Below are 17,840 nucleotides of genomic sequence, written 5' to 3' on the forward strand. Positions count from 1 at the left end.
TGGCAAGTTTTTGGCAGATTGATGACCCAGTGGGCAACATACAGTATTGGCTAATACCTGTTAAGTAATATGAATGTTGTCATTTGCAACTGAAATCTCTGCTGTAGCCTATGTAGATTTTTATCTGTGTTAATACATACAGTATAGCATGCTAAGTGATAATACAGGTATATCACTTTCAGAAGTGAGAAAATCAGATCTGGATATGTGAGCACACCTAGGCAGTTCATATAGGAGATCAGCATGCAGTCAGCAACAGTGTTAAGAATACAGGCCCTTAAAGTATAACACTAAGCCTCCAGATGCAAAGATGCCATGTATTATTTGTCCATTCAATAAAGCACATTAGCTGCCAAAAACAAACACAAAAGGTTATAGAGGTAGTCCCTGTAAGCCTGTAACAGCCATATGATTAATTGTTCTATAGGTAATATCCATATATACAGTCAATGGTAATATCCAATAAAATATTTAAGAATTCTAACAACTTTTAATTTATAGGGACTTCTTTCCAGTTTTATGTGCAGCAGCCTACAGGTAGTGAGCACTGAGATACTTGTGTACAGCTACAGTATCACTGTGCATATTTCCTTTTCATAAATTGACAGGCCAAAATATGTTTTAATAACTACTAATACTTTAGTATTAGTCAATTGTTAGTTAAGTTATTAATAGTCGTTAACTGCTATAGTCTATTATTATTATTATGGAAACGTGGGTGCTGAATGTGCTGTTGCAAATTGTTACGTTACTAATTGTTCCTATAAGCGCTGAACGCGCCCCTGCTGACAATTATCGTAGGTCTTGTTATTTTGACTTCTTCGTATGTGTCTGCATGCAGTTGAAATTGGCTTATTGGGTCAATTTATGCCAAAAAAATCTGAGAAAAACAAAACATTACGCTACTCATCTTACAATTCACCATTGACGTGCCGCAGCTCGCCTCCTTCACTGTGTTTTCTGTCTGTATGAAGGCAGCGAGTCCAGGAAACAACGTTTGAGACTCGGCCCGGTGACCGAGGTTTGGGGCGTCGACTAAACTTCACCCAGACCAATCGGAGTTCACGGTGAAACTTTGTAAACAACTCTTACACGCTGTTTTAAAGCACCTCTGCCGTATTTACTACGAAAGGGCGCGACGGTGCTGTAGCCAAGTGAGCCAAAAGTCCCAAAACAGGTGAGTTAAGAGTTGTGTTTGGTTGCAGTTTTGAAACTGTACTGTGTTAGAGTGCGGTGTGTGCGCGCGCGCCGAGCGTTTGTATAGGTGTCCTCGTGACTCGTAGTAGTGGTTCAAAACAGCTGTCATGTAGTAAAGAAGAAAAACGTGGAGGTTTGTTTTTATAAAATGCACAAAAATACGTAACTGTACGTAATACAACCTTCTTATATAACATAATGTCTCAATGTACCGAATGACGTCGCCACTATACAATAAACGTTAAACTCCCGTCTTGAGTACCCAGACACTCTATATGTCTCGGTTAGACTATTAGCCTACGGTCTGGTTTGCTTGAAGTTTGGCTGTTACACCGCTGAAAGAATCATTAACCTGTTTGGCAGTCATGTGAAAAACAGTTTATCAGTAGGTGAGACTTTAATTCAATTCGAGAGACTTTTAAGGGTGTGGTGGTGTTCGCACCTCAGTGGCCGAGGACTGAGTCTGATTGTGCAAAACAAATCTTATAGTTGTCTGACACCCCCGTGTCTGTCTCTCTTTTTTTTTTTTATTACCAGGAAGAAATTGTGTGTTTGAGGTAGAATATGGGCCATGGAGAGAACTTGGTGGTTTAAACTTAGTAAGCCTTTGGTTGATTGAGTAATTTCAATGAGCAGGCAAATGATGGAGCAGCATTCATTGAAAATGTACCCACAGACTGAGTGAGACAGACCAGTTATTAGGCGGCTTCACAGCCTCTATATGTGTCAGTGGTGATAAGTGTAGGCATCAAGAATAGCTTGACAAGAAAATGTGACCATCAGTCAACTCAGCAGGTAGATACTGATAAAGGTGTTCATGTTAAAGTGTTTAATAATGCTTAAAAGCTCCTTATAATGTATACAACTGTTAGAAAAATATTTCAGATTAGCAAGTTCATTTCCTGAAATTTTCTCTCTCTCTCTCTGTGTGTCTCACACTCACTCACTTACTTACTCAAGAAAGTAAGGCCTATAGAGGCCATTCCTATTTCTTGTTTCACAGCTCCAGTGGTGCTGAAAGTGTACTGCAGTGTAGATGTGCCGTATTTTGTTGCCTGCTGTTTTACTGTTAGTCTGAACAGCCTGCTATAGGCTACAAAAATCTTAATATGAACGGATGTGGGCACAACTTTCGTTGTGGAACGTCAACATCTGCATGCTCTGTGTTCCCTCAGCACGCCCACCTCAGCTGAAGGAGGGGTTGAGGAAGAAGGGGGAGAGAAAAGCTTCCTGTCAGAATGGTTGAGAGTGAATCGGCTGAAATTTTGGCAGAGACTCAGACCTGGGGGGGGCTTTATACGCGCAATCATGAGTTGCTTCACTGTAACTTCTCTGGAAATGTGACGCATTTCTTTTGAGTATGTTTGTGGTTTGGACAGTTTGCTATGTTTATTTCATCTTTATTGTAGCATACTCTGTTAGTAGGTTTCTATTTTGAAGAAATGTTTTTTTACTCCAGCAGTTGCTACTCTGTCACTATTAGACAAACAGCTTTAAGTAAAAGCTTAACAGGCCGTATAGGCTACTCATCTCCGAAAGTCCTTGGACTGTAAAACACTTATTGGTATTTTTGGCTCTGTTACTGGCAACTTTTGGCTTCTTGATATTGTTTTGGATGTAAAATGACACTGTGGCAAAGAGGTTAAAATGTAAACTGTGAGCTTTAACTCTGATATTTACCCCAATTTGGAGAAATCGCTCCAAAGAGGAAAACTAGTGGTTTTGATGCATCAGTATTTATTTTTCTTGAAGTCATTCAGCGTCATTCAGCTGCTTACTCTAAACTTCTGATGTTACATTTTAAGAGCAATAGGTACAATGAAAAGCAAAGCAAAAACAGATCTCAAAATGTAGTTGATATGGCCATTTATCAAAAACATAAATATGTAAAAACATATTTAACATAAAAACATAAAAACTTTAAAATGTGGTGACCAGTTTCCACAAATTCTTTTAGATTCCTCCACTGTTGCTACAGTCATATCATGTCCAAAATAATGAAAATATGCAGCTAAAATAAAAGAAATTCTTGTAGTCATTGTGCTTTCGCAGTTACCTCACAAAAGCCAGCCCACAGTTCTCACTTTGCTTATTGTGGTCTGACAAAGCTCTATAGGCAGATTAATATATATATATATACACCTGACTGGATGAGCACACCACTGATTGGACTGTCAGTTGTCTTTACGTTAGATTTTACGTCTAGGAAAACTTGGTGGCTGTCATGGAAACACTGAAATGACTCTGAAACTATCCAGTAAAATCAGTTTTTGAATTAATTTGAGGTGAGCAGTAGGCTCTGCCGTTTTAGAATCATAATTAATTTTATATACAACACTGAGTTTCACCACTTAATTTTATATACAACACTAAGTTTTTAGATGATGAGTTCATCATCTAAAAACTCCCCACACATCACTGACTGGTCCAACACACATCTGACAGACTCAAATGAACCTTAGTGGATGTTGAATCTTGTAACAACAGCCAACCTTGCAAGATGAAGTGTGGTCACACAAACGTACTTTTCAGAGAATACTATCTTTCTATCTGATCATGCATACTATGCACAGTGATTTACTGTGAATTTTTTACCACTGTTGGGAGTTCAACTGAAAACTCCACCTGCGTGGCTGTCAGTAATCTCGAGTAGTGATGACACTTTGCTTGGAGATGAGACGTGTTTGTTTCATGTTGAGCTGCTCTCACAGAAACCTGAGTCGCTGTCTTACATGAAGCACTCTGACGTCATCACTTCCTGTCACGCTGCCTAAACAAAAACAGTGTTTGTCAGCAGTGACAGACAGACCGCAGTGTTTTGGTGGTTTGATTGCTTTAAATGCACAATGCAGTTACACTGAGAAGATGCTGTAATTTTGACTAGATTGATGATCAACTTTATTGGCTTAGTGCTGTTCATATTACAGGAACACAGAATAGTGACGTGTGAAGAAAAGTGGCTAAGCTACACTGAGAGAAAAGAGAACATGACTTCATATATAGAGGAAAAAAGCAGAACAGTGTTTATTCATGCAGTGAACATCTTTCAGTATCAGTGGGTTGGTGATAAACAGTGTGTTTGAGTGACCAGGTAGCCACACCCTAAGTACAGTTGAGTGTATGTATGTAAATTCACTGTATGTCCTGTTTGCCTCTACAGCCTACATTATTTACATGGTTCTGTGGTTCCGCATTGTATCTCATTCTCATAGTATCACATACCTATATGCACCATTACACTCTTCAGTATTACAGATCAATATCTTGTAGGAATGCTTTATTCATCGCCCAGTCCCTACAACAAATGAGGCTACCCCCAAATCATTCTCCGAAAACCGAAACTTGGCAACCAAACTAAAGTAAAGCTGTAGTTTTTTTTCTTCCTACTGCTCAGCCTCACTAAGGGTGGGATGTGAGTGTGCATAGAGCCTGCCTACGAGATAAAAAGAATACCGACAGTGTTGAATAAACATGTCAGTCTATGAGAAGAGACAAAGTTGAATATGAAATTGTTCTGTAACGGGTGATTGTTGGCATGTTTTCAGTGCAGCAGCAGGAGGAGGTAGAGCAGTGTCAGATTGTGTGTACGGATGTGTCTGCTATAGAATTTGACCAGGATCAACTATGAGATTTTGCAGCTGCTCTGCAGGAAGAACATCCTGGCTTGGAGATGCTGATTATGCCAGCTTACATACTGTAGGAATTCAGTTACATGGGTTATACATTAAAGAAGCCATGTCAAATAAACTGACTGCATGTTATGTTCCAGACATTTGTGTGTTCATTTTCTGCTGCTGCCACCCAAAAAACAATTTTCAACAATTTTACATGCATATGCAAGTGTGCATAAATGTATATCTCACTCAACTGTTGCAAGACTGTGTGCCTGTTTCACTCCACAAATGCCAACCAAAAGAAATTACAGCTTGGTTTCAGCTTTTTTGCTGCATATTTGTACATACTGCATTTGTTTACTCTAATTCGCAGTTCGCATGATTTAAAAGAAGCACAATGTGTGCCATTTCCTGCTCGCTGAGGCTTGTCGCATGGTGTTTTTTGAAGTGATCAGTGAAGTGGAGAAAAGCTTTTTTTGGCAGTCTGTACAGTAAGTCAGACACTACAGATGTTGTTGTTCTCTGATAGGTAAATCAGCTGCTGACATTGCAATATTGTGGCATTGAAAATTCCCATGTGTGCCTATGTCATGGCATATCAACACATTTACCAAAGGTATACTCAGAGTTGCTATGTCATGAAGTCTGCTGGGTGGACGGTGCCAGTTCTCTTGAACTGATTTTTTTTTAAAAATGTATTTAGACTTATCTTGCAATTGATCTCTACATCAGTTTGATGCAATACCCATAGATACACAAAAGTACATAACACATGCACACACAGAGGTGTGTTTTATTATCTTATTTTCTTAGAAAATTATATCGATAAATTCAGCTTAGAAACTTATTTGTGGGAGAAAATTCCACTTTGTTGTTTCAGACTCTTTCTATAAACAAGTATTGTTAGTAATATGATAGAATAAGAATAATTTCCTTGATAAAATGTTTCATTTGTTTTAATAAAAATAGGATATTAAGAATAGATAAAGGACTAATAGATTTTGCTGTGGACAGTACATCATAATTTCCAAAAACATCATAATAAGCTTTGGCTCTTCTGTTTTCAAGAACTGTTTATTGGTACAGATTCTAGGTCTCAATACAATGTTTCACTCATCTTTGCATGTGACTAACAAACAGCAATGGAACAATGGTGACTTTGAATTGCACTGCAGAAGAATCTGTATAAGATTAAGCTTCCCCTTGAGCTCTTCGGATTTTGATTCTGCTTTTTTCAGTTGTTTGTTGACTCAGTTGGAGAGAGCATAATTAGTGTGGCAATGATGTCTATCCAGGGTGTAGTTCATCAATGGTAAAACTCTGACCTCTAGTGGTCAGTCATCCCATCAACATCTAGTATGATTGAATATCTGTTGTATCATTAGAGTATAACTAGATTTACCAAGCAGTACTCCCTCTTGGTGAATATGTAATGTGTATTTAGGGAAAAAAATAGTGTAGGCTATAAAGTTATATTATAGAATGTGTGGTTCAGACATGACTATCTAAATGTAACTATACAACTGCAAAAAAACTTTTATAACATATAGATTTTATAATATTAAACTGTATGACAAGTAGAACCAATTTCTTTCATACCTTGATGGAAATGAATAGCTCAAGATTTGGGAAAAATCTAATTCAGATATTTGCAAGGCATTTTTTAAGTGTCTCGCAAATTTTCTGATATAGTAGAATGCTCCGGCAGTGAAGGAAAAATACATGACTAAAAAGTATTGTCTTGATAGTTGTAACAGCCTGTTCACTTTAAAAACTTTGAAACGACTACAGACTGTACATAATTCAGCTGCTAGGCTTTTAACCAGGACCAAGAGGTCCAATTAATCACACCTGTGTTAGCCTCTTTACATTGGCTCCATGTTTGTTTTAGGATTGATTTTAGGATCTTATTGGTTAATTTTAAGGCTCTTCATGGCCCTGCTCCAGATTACATTTTAGACCTTTAAATCCCTTATGAACTTTACATAGTTTGAGATCCTCAGACAGGGTACTTGTGTCTGTTCCTGAGTCCAGGATGAAAACTAAGGGGGACAGAGCTTTTGCCATCAGGGCCTCAAGGCTCTGGAACAACTTGCTCAAATAAATTAGGTTGTCTGAGTCAGTGTCTTCTCAAAACGCATTTTTATCAGAAAGCATATCCTGATCTTACCTGAGCTGTCTTTTTATTTTATTGTTTTTTAATTTATTGTTATTATCTCTTATTTTGTTTTTGTCCTTCGTGTATTTCATTATTCACTGTGGTATTTTATTTCTCTCGCTGTGAAGCACAAGTTTATTAGGATATTATTATTTTAATGATAAAATAAAATGACAGATATACAATGAAGTATTATAGGCACTTACATGTACACTTGCAATGCTAGAAAACATTGGTGTTGCTCTTTAATACAAATAATACGCACAGCTGTTGTTTTCATACATCACCACTAGATAGCAGAAAAGTCATGTTGATGAAATCTAAATCTGCGGGTTTGAAGGTGCACTCAGTAAGAAACATTACCTCAGTGTGACATGGTTTTATGTGACGAGAGCATCTGTCAGTTTCAGTTATAGGATTAAACTATATATATATATATATATATATATATATATATATATATATATATATATATATATATAAAAGGTCATTTACAATGTAACAAAAGATTTTTGTATATCAGTTTTAGGGCTGGACATTGTTTAAAATGTATGCCGATACAGTACTTGAGTTTTGGTACCAATACGAAAAGAAGACTTTTTTCTTACTTTTCTTTCTTTTTTTTTCTTACCTTACTTTGTGACAAAAGTAGTCAAAAAAAGACAAAGTTCTTAAATGTTAAATGCTGTCTAACAAGCAGCCATTGAAGAAGTTTGCTTAAATAAAGTCTAAAATTTGCTAAATTTATATTTTTATTCATTAACTATCAGATCAAAGCATTAGTAAACAAGACTGTGACTCTAATGAAGCATTTGATGATGCCAGCTTTCTGTACGTGAGTTATTGATACTCAGTGCTACGGCCACATTTTGGTCAGTAACAAAAAAAGTATCGAGGCTTGATGCCCAGCCCTAATCAGCGTATACAGATCAATAATTGAGGCAGTTAAACTAGTCCTTACTATGCTTGTCAGTGGCCTGCTACTACATGTTTCAACACAAAATCCATAAAAATCTTAAAGTCTTTGCCAGCGATGGAAAATGCCTCAAACTGTCATAACATGTTATGTTTGATGTCTAATGAATAATAACAACCAATCAGAGAAGGCAGATATGTTTCATTGCATTATTAACAACACTGGTTTGTGCATAAAAGTGAATCTAAGAAAAGTCAGACATTTTGAATGCAGCAGCCAGCTAACACAGCCTTGACTGTGTAGCATTAACAATAGGAAACAGACATGTAGGGATGTGAGAGGTGCAAATAAGGGCAGAGAAAGCACTAACAAGCTAGCTCCCCTGCTTAGGCCAGTTTGTCTTTGAAGTCAAGCTACATGGCCTTCTGTAGGCCCCTGTGACCCCTTGAAAGTTTATACTAGAAGCAAAACCAATCTAGAGTGTGTTCCGCAGAGGGGATGGATGTGGATTAGACGGGAATGCAGAGTTCGTGGGTATGTGTGCTCGTATGTGCCTGCACACACCATTGCATGTGTGTTTGTAAGAGAGACAGAGAGCATGTCAGAGAGAGAGAGAGAGAAACGAGCACTGATAAAAAGGCCAATTAGAGACAGAGAGCCCTATTCAGAATGCTCATATACTGTAGGAAGGATGTAGTATTTTGAAAATCTAAACATTTCTCAGAGAGAAACCCCACGGTGAAAAGAACTGAGCCATATTGTTGCCTGGTGTTATTCCTTCATTTTGTGCTCTGAATCTCCTTGTGCAATGTGGTGCATGGCTCAGGATGCTTGGGAGTCACTTGAAGGTTAGTGTGTGTGTGTGAGTGTGAGAACATTTTTGTGGTGTATTTTAATTGAAAGTAAACTTCCCTTGATGAAGAGTTTCCAGTGAAAGGTGAGCTTTGTGTAGTTTTGGCAACTTGGAGGATGAACTTTAGACTGAATTGTATTATCACATGTATGCTGGTGTGTGGCAGATAATGAACACGTGAAGGAACCTTAGAGCTTGTGTTGTGTGGAAGATGAAAAGTTATGAATGAATATAGCGTGCGTGGTGAGTGTTGCTCTTGTGTTTGTATGCATCCTTGTATATGCTCCAGTGTCAGATATGCAGCTCAGTAGTGAATACACACTCACAAACATACACACAGTACAGTACACACCCACACTCCCTCTGAAGCACTTGCACATAAGCACATACTCACACTCATCACTACGCTGCACATGCACAGAGGTTCTAGTGTGTGGGATTACAGGAGGAGAAACAATCTGAGTTCCCAAGCTAACTGTGTTTATCAGGGCTGGCGGAGAAGGCCTCTCACTGGGCTGCCTCAGTCCACCCCCGAGCCCCCACTGGCTCCAACCTCTGTTGATCTAGACATTGTGGACTATTTTCAACCCCAGGACCATGCTGTAAGCTGTTGGCCATATAGTTTTTCCTCAAAACTGTGTGTTTTGTATGTGTTGGTTGTATCCATCAAAGTCAAAACCAGAATAGAATTTCTGTTGTTGTTGTTTTGTTTTGTTTTTTGTTTAGAACAGTACATGCACAAGTTTGACCTGGTTAATTGACAATCTACAAGATAGTTACACAATGCGAGACTGACATAGGCACAGGACCTCACTTACTGTACAGTGCAGTCACTGCATACTGTCCACCAGAGTGGTTGCAGACTGAACATACATTCACTTGTAGAACGCACACACGTCTGAAGAAACGTATAATACCAGCATTGGCATAGATGGTGGCAATACTGGAATATGAGACAGCGTGCATGCATAATTACCCTAATGTACATTCTTTTATAATGTGTGGGTGTAAATGTTAACCCTCTCTGACAGAAATTGCCCTTTTTTCCTGGGGGTAATTGGCCTTTTCTCCTCCGACTTGTCACATCAAGATGAATGACTTAATTTCTGAAGGCATGTGGCCCTAACCTGCTTAATTAGAACAAATAAATCCACCAGATTGGGTAAAGGTCACCACAGACGTTATCCGTTACAGGAAGTGGCATATCGAGTCAATCCAACTGACTGACTGAACAGCTCTGGTGTCTTTTTTGCTTGCTGTGTCTTGCACCTTTGTCAATACATCTGGTGGATTATTAGAGGCTTTAGCTTTTCTGTGTGCGAGAGCCTGTGAGCATATGTGTGTGTTTCATTAGCATCAGAAAAAGAAATATTGTAAAAACAGACTTCCAGATCATAGATGTGTGTGTGTGTGTGTGTGTGTGTGTGTGTGTGTGTGTGTGTCTATATCTGCATCTGTCTATCTATTTGTCTTGGGGTATAAAACTGCAGATGAGGCTGTAATAATGTTTTGTGGTTAAACAAGGATTCTTCACCTAAATACTTTTTCTCTCTTCTTTCCACACTCGACTGCTCGTCCGTCTGTCTCTGGACACTCTCCATGTGACCTGTACTCTACTGTGTCTCTCCAGAACAGCTGTAATTTCTGTCATTTTTTTTCTCTAATGAACTGTTATTGAAAATAAAATGACTTTTATGTAAAGAATGCAATACAAGGTGAGTAATATGTAGTTCTAGTGTGTTTAAGACTGCTATAGGTCTGAGCTAGATTAAATACCCGATACTGTATTTTGTAGGCTGATACCAATATCACTATTTACGAGTGAAACATCCCATACTGAAAAGTTATTGATATCAGTATATCTTAAGATTGCATGTGCTCTTTTTGGTTACGCTACTCATTGCTTTGTGTGTTTTATTCATTGACTTTGGAGACATGCAGGATTTTGCCATGTAATTGTATATTCATGCGCAATTTGCACAAAAATGAACTGGTCTGTTTAATATTAGATATAGGATATATTTTGTCCCTTTTAAATCCTTCAGATTTCCGTTCTAGTTGATTTGGCTGTACCTGTGGTTACTGGTGGTAATGCTAAGAACGTTTAATAATACAAGTCCCAGAGTTTTGTTTGAAATTACATGTTTGGCAATCATTGGCTGAGCTGTTTTCTTTTTCCTACTTATTTGGCCGTGATGACAATTTTATGTCTTCTTAAATCACTGTAGCTATAATTTTACAGACGCAAATGTGTTTCCTCTTCAAAATGCCTAGGACCGGCTGTTTTACTCTTCCAGATTACATCATTATGTGACATTTGCACATGAGCACAAATTACATACAGTGTGTGCCATGCACCACCTTTTATCTTCCAAACTTCATCCTGTACTGCATGCATCGTTTCCTGTGAATCCCTTGGGCATGTGGACGCCATTTGAATCAAGCGGGACTGGCGGACACTGCCTCTAACAATGCTAATATATAGAGAGGTAACTAATGAGGGTAGATACATATATAGTATCAAAAAGCGGGTTTGATATGATGATGATGATGATGATGATCTTAAGGATTATAACTTAAAAGGAAAACCACAATCTATTACAACTTGTATCTTATTTTTTGTATCTCCAGCCATCTTTTCTATTGGTTATGATAGCATTGTGCTCAAAGTCAATAGTCAAGCAGACTTCCTTGGTCAACTTTGACCTGCCGTACGCACACAGTTTTCCTGTGAAATGAGAGGTTAATCTCAACATTATGAGTGCACTCACTTTCAGTTTTACCTATAATGTGGTTTAGATTGTCTGCCTAAACTGTTGGCTTGTTTACTACTTGTATGATCGTATAATCGTGTTTCTTGCCCTGTTAGACCTATTTTTACTGGTGTTGCCTCTTTCCGAGATCTCAGATCAGTTACTTTGTACAGTGTTATCTTAACTGATGGAAACAATGGCCAGAGCTGCAAAAATAAAACTCAAGTTGTAATAAACCATGATACCACAGTCCAATGTGAGTCAATGGCTAGTCCCAGTTTTTGCCTCTTGTCACCAGAGCCCCTGTGCTCTGGCTTCTTGCTTTGGAAAAAAAGGCTTTGTGAATACTGTTTTATGGTGGAATTTTTACTTAGAAAGCTTTTCTCCTGAGTAGTACTATGGTGGCTGATCCTCTGGCTGTTCTGCCCATCCGTTCCCAAATGACCCAGCACTTTGACCTGGCTGAGCAACAGTAAATGCTTTGATTCAGCCGCCAGCTTCTCCTCCTGGCCATTAGGTACCATCAGGCTGCCTTTCTCCATCTGAACCTCCTGTAAACAAATGAGCCAGCCGTCACAATGGACTGTGAGAGGAGATCCCTACCCTTCGCTCTATTCTCCAGTCCCTCATGCACCCCATAACTTGGCTCGATCCTGCATAATGCGATCGATCCTGCATTATGATGTCAAAACTGTGCCCCACCAACACACACACATGCACCTTATTCTCCACTGTGGCTGGCTTATACTTGCTGATTTACAGTAACTCACAATCCCAGCACCATTTCCTGGAAAGTAGGGCAAAAGTCAGCAAAGCTGAAACTCTAATGTGCATCCATGTGTGTTTATTTGTGTGTGTCTGTATGTATGTTTGTGAGGTCTGAGAGAGAGAGAGAGAAGAATAAGAAGCAAGAGTAAATGTGAGACAAAAATGGAGCAGAGGGCCCAGCGGAGGGGTACCCCAATAGGCCCCAGAATTCCCCTGAGCAGCACCCAACATAGAGGAACAACTATGGCCTTTGTTGGTCACCCCGTGGATCTCACACACAGTTAATATAGACTTTTCCCACTAACTCTGCCAAGAGTCTGAAGTCATTTAATGAAGTGGTGGCTGAGTTTAGAAGGAGCCAGTGTGCTCGCTGCTTGCACTGACAGAATGGAAAATGTCTGTGTTATGCAGCGAACAGCGAGTGACAAGAGGAGTGTGTTCTGATACTCACCTCTCTGAACACAAAGAAATGCATTACGAACACACACACACACACACACACACACAGACACATATAACAAAGCTTCACGAGGAGAGACTCTACGATTATACCAATACACATGCATTTCTTCTAGATTGTTATGGCTCATTCATTCTGGGATACATCATTGATTCTGACAGGTTTTGTAATCAGCGATGATTAGGTCTAACAATACCAATGTTCCTACTGAACTCATAACAACTTAAATGTTAAAGTGGAATTTGGTCTCTGTTTTGTCTCTGTGTTTTTGTGTACATTAAGTGTGACTCTGGTAAATAAAATTTCCCAAGGCCTAAAATAAGCATACTTGTGGCACTCATGTACTTAAAGTGAGAAAGCCTAATTGTTTCACAAATTCTTTGTAGTTTTCTCTTTGTTTGGTTCATTTATCAGAGCAAAACCTCACCTTTCATGTCCATTTTCACGGCTGTCTATTTATCCACTTCTGCTATGAATGGACAGTATCTCTGTATGTATTTGGTCGCACTTCTATTCAAGTCCCAGTCTTTTCATCTATCTGTGGGCAGATTGCAGTCTGTTTTGGTGTCCTATTGTGCAGCTGTCAGTTATTTTCAAAACACTCGAGTGTCATTTGCCTCAGATTCCATCCCTTTCAATTCTCGCTTCTTTTCTATGGCTCTGCTAGCGTACATCGCATTGAGTGTGCATCAGCGGGCAGATTCATTCTTCTCCTCTTCTAAAAGCACATTTCTTTTTTCATAGCAGCCATAAGCCTTCTTTTTAAATCCATGGACAATGTGTTTTTGTCCATCCTCCTTCATCCTTTTTCAGTGGAGAGTGCAGGGATTCTCTCTCTCTCTCTCTCTCTCTCTCTCTCTCTCTCTCTCACTGGGGGGACCCCTGTTCGTGGTGCTCCTCTCGAATCTCAATTGTCTGTCCGTAATGAACCGTGATGAAAGATAACAGAATGAAATGTAATAATTCATGCTGGCCTCGTTGAGGAGCACGTGGCTAGCGGTTGGCCCTAGGCGTGATAGCCTCCTGCTCGGAACAATACACCGGCCCTACCACTCACCCTGCTCTGGTCCAGCAATCTTGTTGCTCTGTCCTCTCGTTGTCCCCTCGCTGCTATTCAGAGTCACTTAACGCTGGACTGCTGTCTGTGATCACTGGCATGCCAGAGCATCTCTTTGGGAAACAAGGCAAACTGTCTCCTTGGACTCACTGTCTTCTTGGAATTCCTTCATTCTTTACCCCTCGCCTCTTGTTTTATATGTTTGGGCTATGTTGTCAGGCTTTTGACTCATAGTTGAGTTTGTCAGATGAAAGTGGACAGTGAATTCCTCTTGTCAACTTCTGTCACTGCATAATGTTCCTCCTCTTTTGCCGATTGTTCTAATTGTCTTTCCTTTCCTGGCACTTTTCATGCCGGTTCCAAGAACACAGGAATGTTTTATGTCCTTTATTTATCCAGGGAAAGTTGAAACAACATACTCAACTCTTTACCGGCAATGCCCTGTTTCATATTCAGGCGGCACCATGAACCTTGGAGCTGTGCAGCCTTCTCCTTTTGGGCACTCGGCTCCTTAACCAGAATATTTGAGGATTGAATGTATTGCCCAAGGGTGCATTGACTGTCCGGAGCTTTTGTCATTCACTTTCTCCGACCACATTTTTTACAGGTGCTCCAGGGATTTGAACTAGCATTGCCCCTTTGGTCACAAGACCAGATCTCTAACGTCTGTCCTAGTTTCATGGCATTAAGGCCCTGATTAATGCACTTCATTCTCTATTTCGGAGCTACTGTTTGCGTGCAACATTGGCAATCAGTGAATTTAAACTCAAGAGAAATGTTAAGAATTTACTCCATGACAAGAGTTTGAGACATCCTGTGACCTTCCCACTCTGCCCCATTATTCAGTAACTTTCCCAAGGGACGACTAAGAATGGAAACCAGTGAAACACAGACATATTACACATTCAATATACTGTATTAAGAAGTGTGCTTTGAAGGCTGCTTTTCTGGGTTTAGGTTGTGCGGTTCTATGACAAATTATGTGGTGGTGGAAGATGGCAGTGGAGACCAGGAGGATGAGGAGCGAACAGAGACTCGATTGATGCTCTAGACCAGCAGCTTGGGGTTTTGACGCAGAGTATTTGTCTGTGTGTGTGTTTGTGTGTGTTAGTGTACATTCCAGTGTATAAGCTACTGTGTGCATGTTGGCCTCCTTGAATATTCCTGTGCTAATTTTCAAGGAGAAAGACAATAGTGCTATGGAAAACATAACGTTCCGATTAGTTAATCCTCAATCAGCAAAACAGCAAAGTCAACACACACTCCAGCTCCTCTCTCATTTGTTCCAAGCATGTTGCCCAGTGCAAAGCCAAAATAGGTATCCTAATTATTCTGAACATGTCCTGAAACCTTTTGCCTTGGTAACACACATGTGCTTCAGATACAGGGACACCTCCATGTGTCTATGTGATGATTTAGGATTTTGAATGACACCTGGAAGTCAGATGTGTCCTTGTTGGTAATCACTATGGAACATCATTTGCTTCACTTAAGCTTCATTTATACTTTTGCATTAAGGGGTTATGCCACACCTACGGTATTGTATATGCTCCGAGGCTATGCCGTAGCTGACATGCCACTTCCTTTGAAAAAAACTACACATCGTGGCTTCAGTGGCTATGGAGATACTATGTGGGGACCACAAGAACTGTGATTGGCAGTTTGTGTTTTCTCCTACAAGTTTCTAATGTTGGAAGAGATAATTGATGGTAATGACAACATTATGGAAGTTGAAGACAGACTCAGTCAATGATGTTGCTAGGTACGCATCCTGCGTCTCTGATGCATTAAAATCCGAAAGGACGCAGTAAATTCACTGTTGACGCGTCCAGGGGACGCACCATAATTTTTACCTGATAATGCTACATTGTGAACAACAAATTCTTGTTGAAATTATAGAAATAAACAAAAGAAACATTGCTGTCAAAAAACCTGTTTCTTACCGTCTGTACATATAGGCCTACTCTATTTCTCCAGCACCAAACCGGAAGCAGCAAACTGGGTAGTTACTTTGGTAACGACCAAAAAAACTCAATACGTCTCACACACACACGATAGATGGTGAATTAACAGTGTTATGAGTTGGTGTTTAAAGTGGTCATATTATGCTCATTTTCAGGTTCATCATTTTATTTTGGAGTTGTACCAGAATAGGTTTACATGGTTTAATTTTCAAAAAACACCATATTTTTTTCCTCATACTGTACAATGCTGCAGCTCCTCTTTTCACCCTGTGTCTTGAGTGCTCCGTTTTAGCTACCGAGTGAGGCATCTCACTTCTATTCGATCTTTGTTTGGCATTGCACATGCACAGTACCTAGGAAAGGACTACTAGCCAATCAGAAGCAGAGTAGAGTGGGTCCTGACAAGCAAGGTAGTGTGATCTAAAACAAAGCCGCTTCAGCCGGTAATTATGGCTTCAGTTCACCCGTTACGGTTCAGCCATACATGTTCCAACAACCTGAACCAGCTTCACAACCGAGACTGGAGCACGATATTTCAGAGTGGTATTCTTTCATAGGTAACATTGTAACTGTGCACTGTCTCTACATCAGTCACAACTTTATGCCCATTGACTGCCTGGAGGGTATCTAACATTATTTTAATCTCATATTTAGGTGTAGTTGTGGAAACTGCTCAATTTGTGCATTATGACGCGTGATACATAGTGACGTAGATACATTACAGAAGTGAAGGCGGGACTACAATCGAGCTGTTTTCAGGCAGTTCAGGAGCACTGTTTTCTGTGGGAGAGGGTAACTCCCATTGGGGTGGTCTTTGGGCTTTTTCACTTTGCAAACCTATTACACGCACAAAAGAGATATATAACACAATAAAGAAAAGGGAAAAAGACATAAGACAAAAGACAAAAAACATACACTTTAAATTGGCATGTATCTGATCCACCAACCAGCGCATATTTTAGTGAGAAATTTTTTAAACGTTCGCCTCTCATTCATTAGCACAGCTAAACAATGGAAGCTGGTAGCAAGTTGAGCGCCAAATGTGAAGTACGGAAAGTATGTAAGTACGGAAATACAGTTTATCATTATAGAATATATTGATGCTAAATTGACAAGAAGACTGTCGACATATGACACCTTTTATCTATCTATGCTCTCCCTGGAGCTTCAGTTTAATTCGAACTGCTAATACTGTATGTCGCCTATATTTTTTAATGTTTGTCACCACTGCAGAAACACTAGGTAACTGCTAAAGTATAATAAGGTTGTCTGACTTTGACTGCGGTAAGTTATTTGCTTGATTAATGGTTTACAGTCTAATAATGTGTGATTGTATTGATTACTGACGGTGGCTGATCAGGCTATTTATCAGCTAATTGTACTCAGTCACTAACTGCATCATGCAGTAAATGGTTGCCCGTTGTGTGCATGTTTTTAAACTACTTTCCTAATTATGTGCTTGATGGTGTTGTGTCTCCTGATGAAACTCGAAAGCTCAGCATTCTCTTTGCCCTTTAGTTTCCCTTTTTAACATTTATTCACCCAGAAAATGCTAATATTTCTCTGTATAATATGACCTCATATTCCTGTCAGCTGCTGTGTGTCTGCAGTGTTTTTACAGATTTTGGGATTTTATTTGTTTCATTTTCAGATACATTTTCAACATACATGAATAGCCATAATTATAACCATATAACATCAAACACGAGTTTAACACTACAATTTGACAAAAAGGCACAAATTTTATTGCGGACCCAGTCAGGGACTCAATACATTGAAAACCTATCAACAGCACTGCTCAGTAGGTTTCTTCTTTTAAGTAACCTAGAAAAGCCATCTCCACTGTGGACCTTGCTTGCTCACCACGGTAGCGGTCAGTGAATAATTAACACAAACACTGTGATTACGTCGGAGTAGTCTCCTATTCAATAATACAAAGGGAAATAGAAGTTAACTTGATGTAACTCCAATTATATAAGTGTGTGGGTATCTCCTCATGGTGTTTATGTATAGAATGGGATAAGATCCCAGGTCCTGGTATCCCTGTCTCAGAATGATGGTGTCAGAAAGTACAGGTCAATGGAGAAAAGTGGAAATTCC

The 17,840-nt window shown here is 39.4% G+C and overlaps 1 protein-coding gene across 2 annotated transcripts in view; it reads left to right on the forward strand.

Moving 5' to 3' along the window:
• The first annotated feature begins 1,067 nt into the window (after window positions 1-1,067).
• ccnd2a (cyclin D2, a) overlaps window positions 1,068-17,840 on the forward strand; it is a 152,757-nt gene continuing 135,984 nt past the window's right edge. The window contains exon 1 of one of the 2 annotated variants that reach the window (XM_044193075.1): window positions 1,068-1,177. The gene's annotated coding sequence lies outside the window, so the exon portion shown is untranslated. The remainder of the gene's footprint in view (window positions 1,178-17,840) is intronic. The other variant, XM_044193074.1, reaches the window with a different exon arrangement.

This window comes from Siniperca chuatsi, linkage group LG4 (assembly GCF_020085105.1).
Source record: "Siniperca chuatsi isolate FFG_IHB_CAS linkage group LG4, ASM2008510v1, whole genome shotgun sequence".
NCBI classification, from domain to species: Eukaryota; Metazoa; Chordata; class Actinopteri; order Centrarchiformes; family Sinipercidae; genus Siniperca; species Siniperca chuatsi.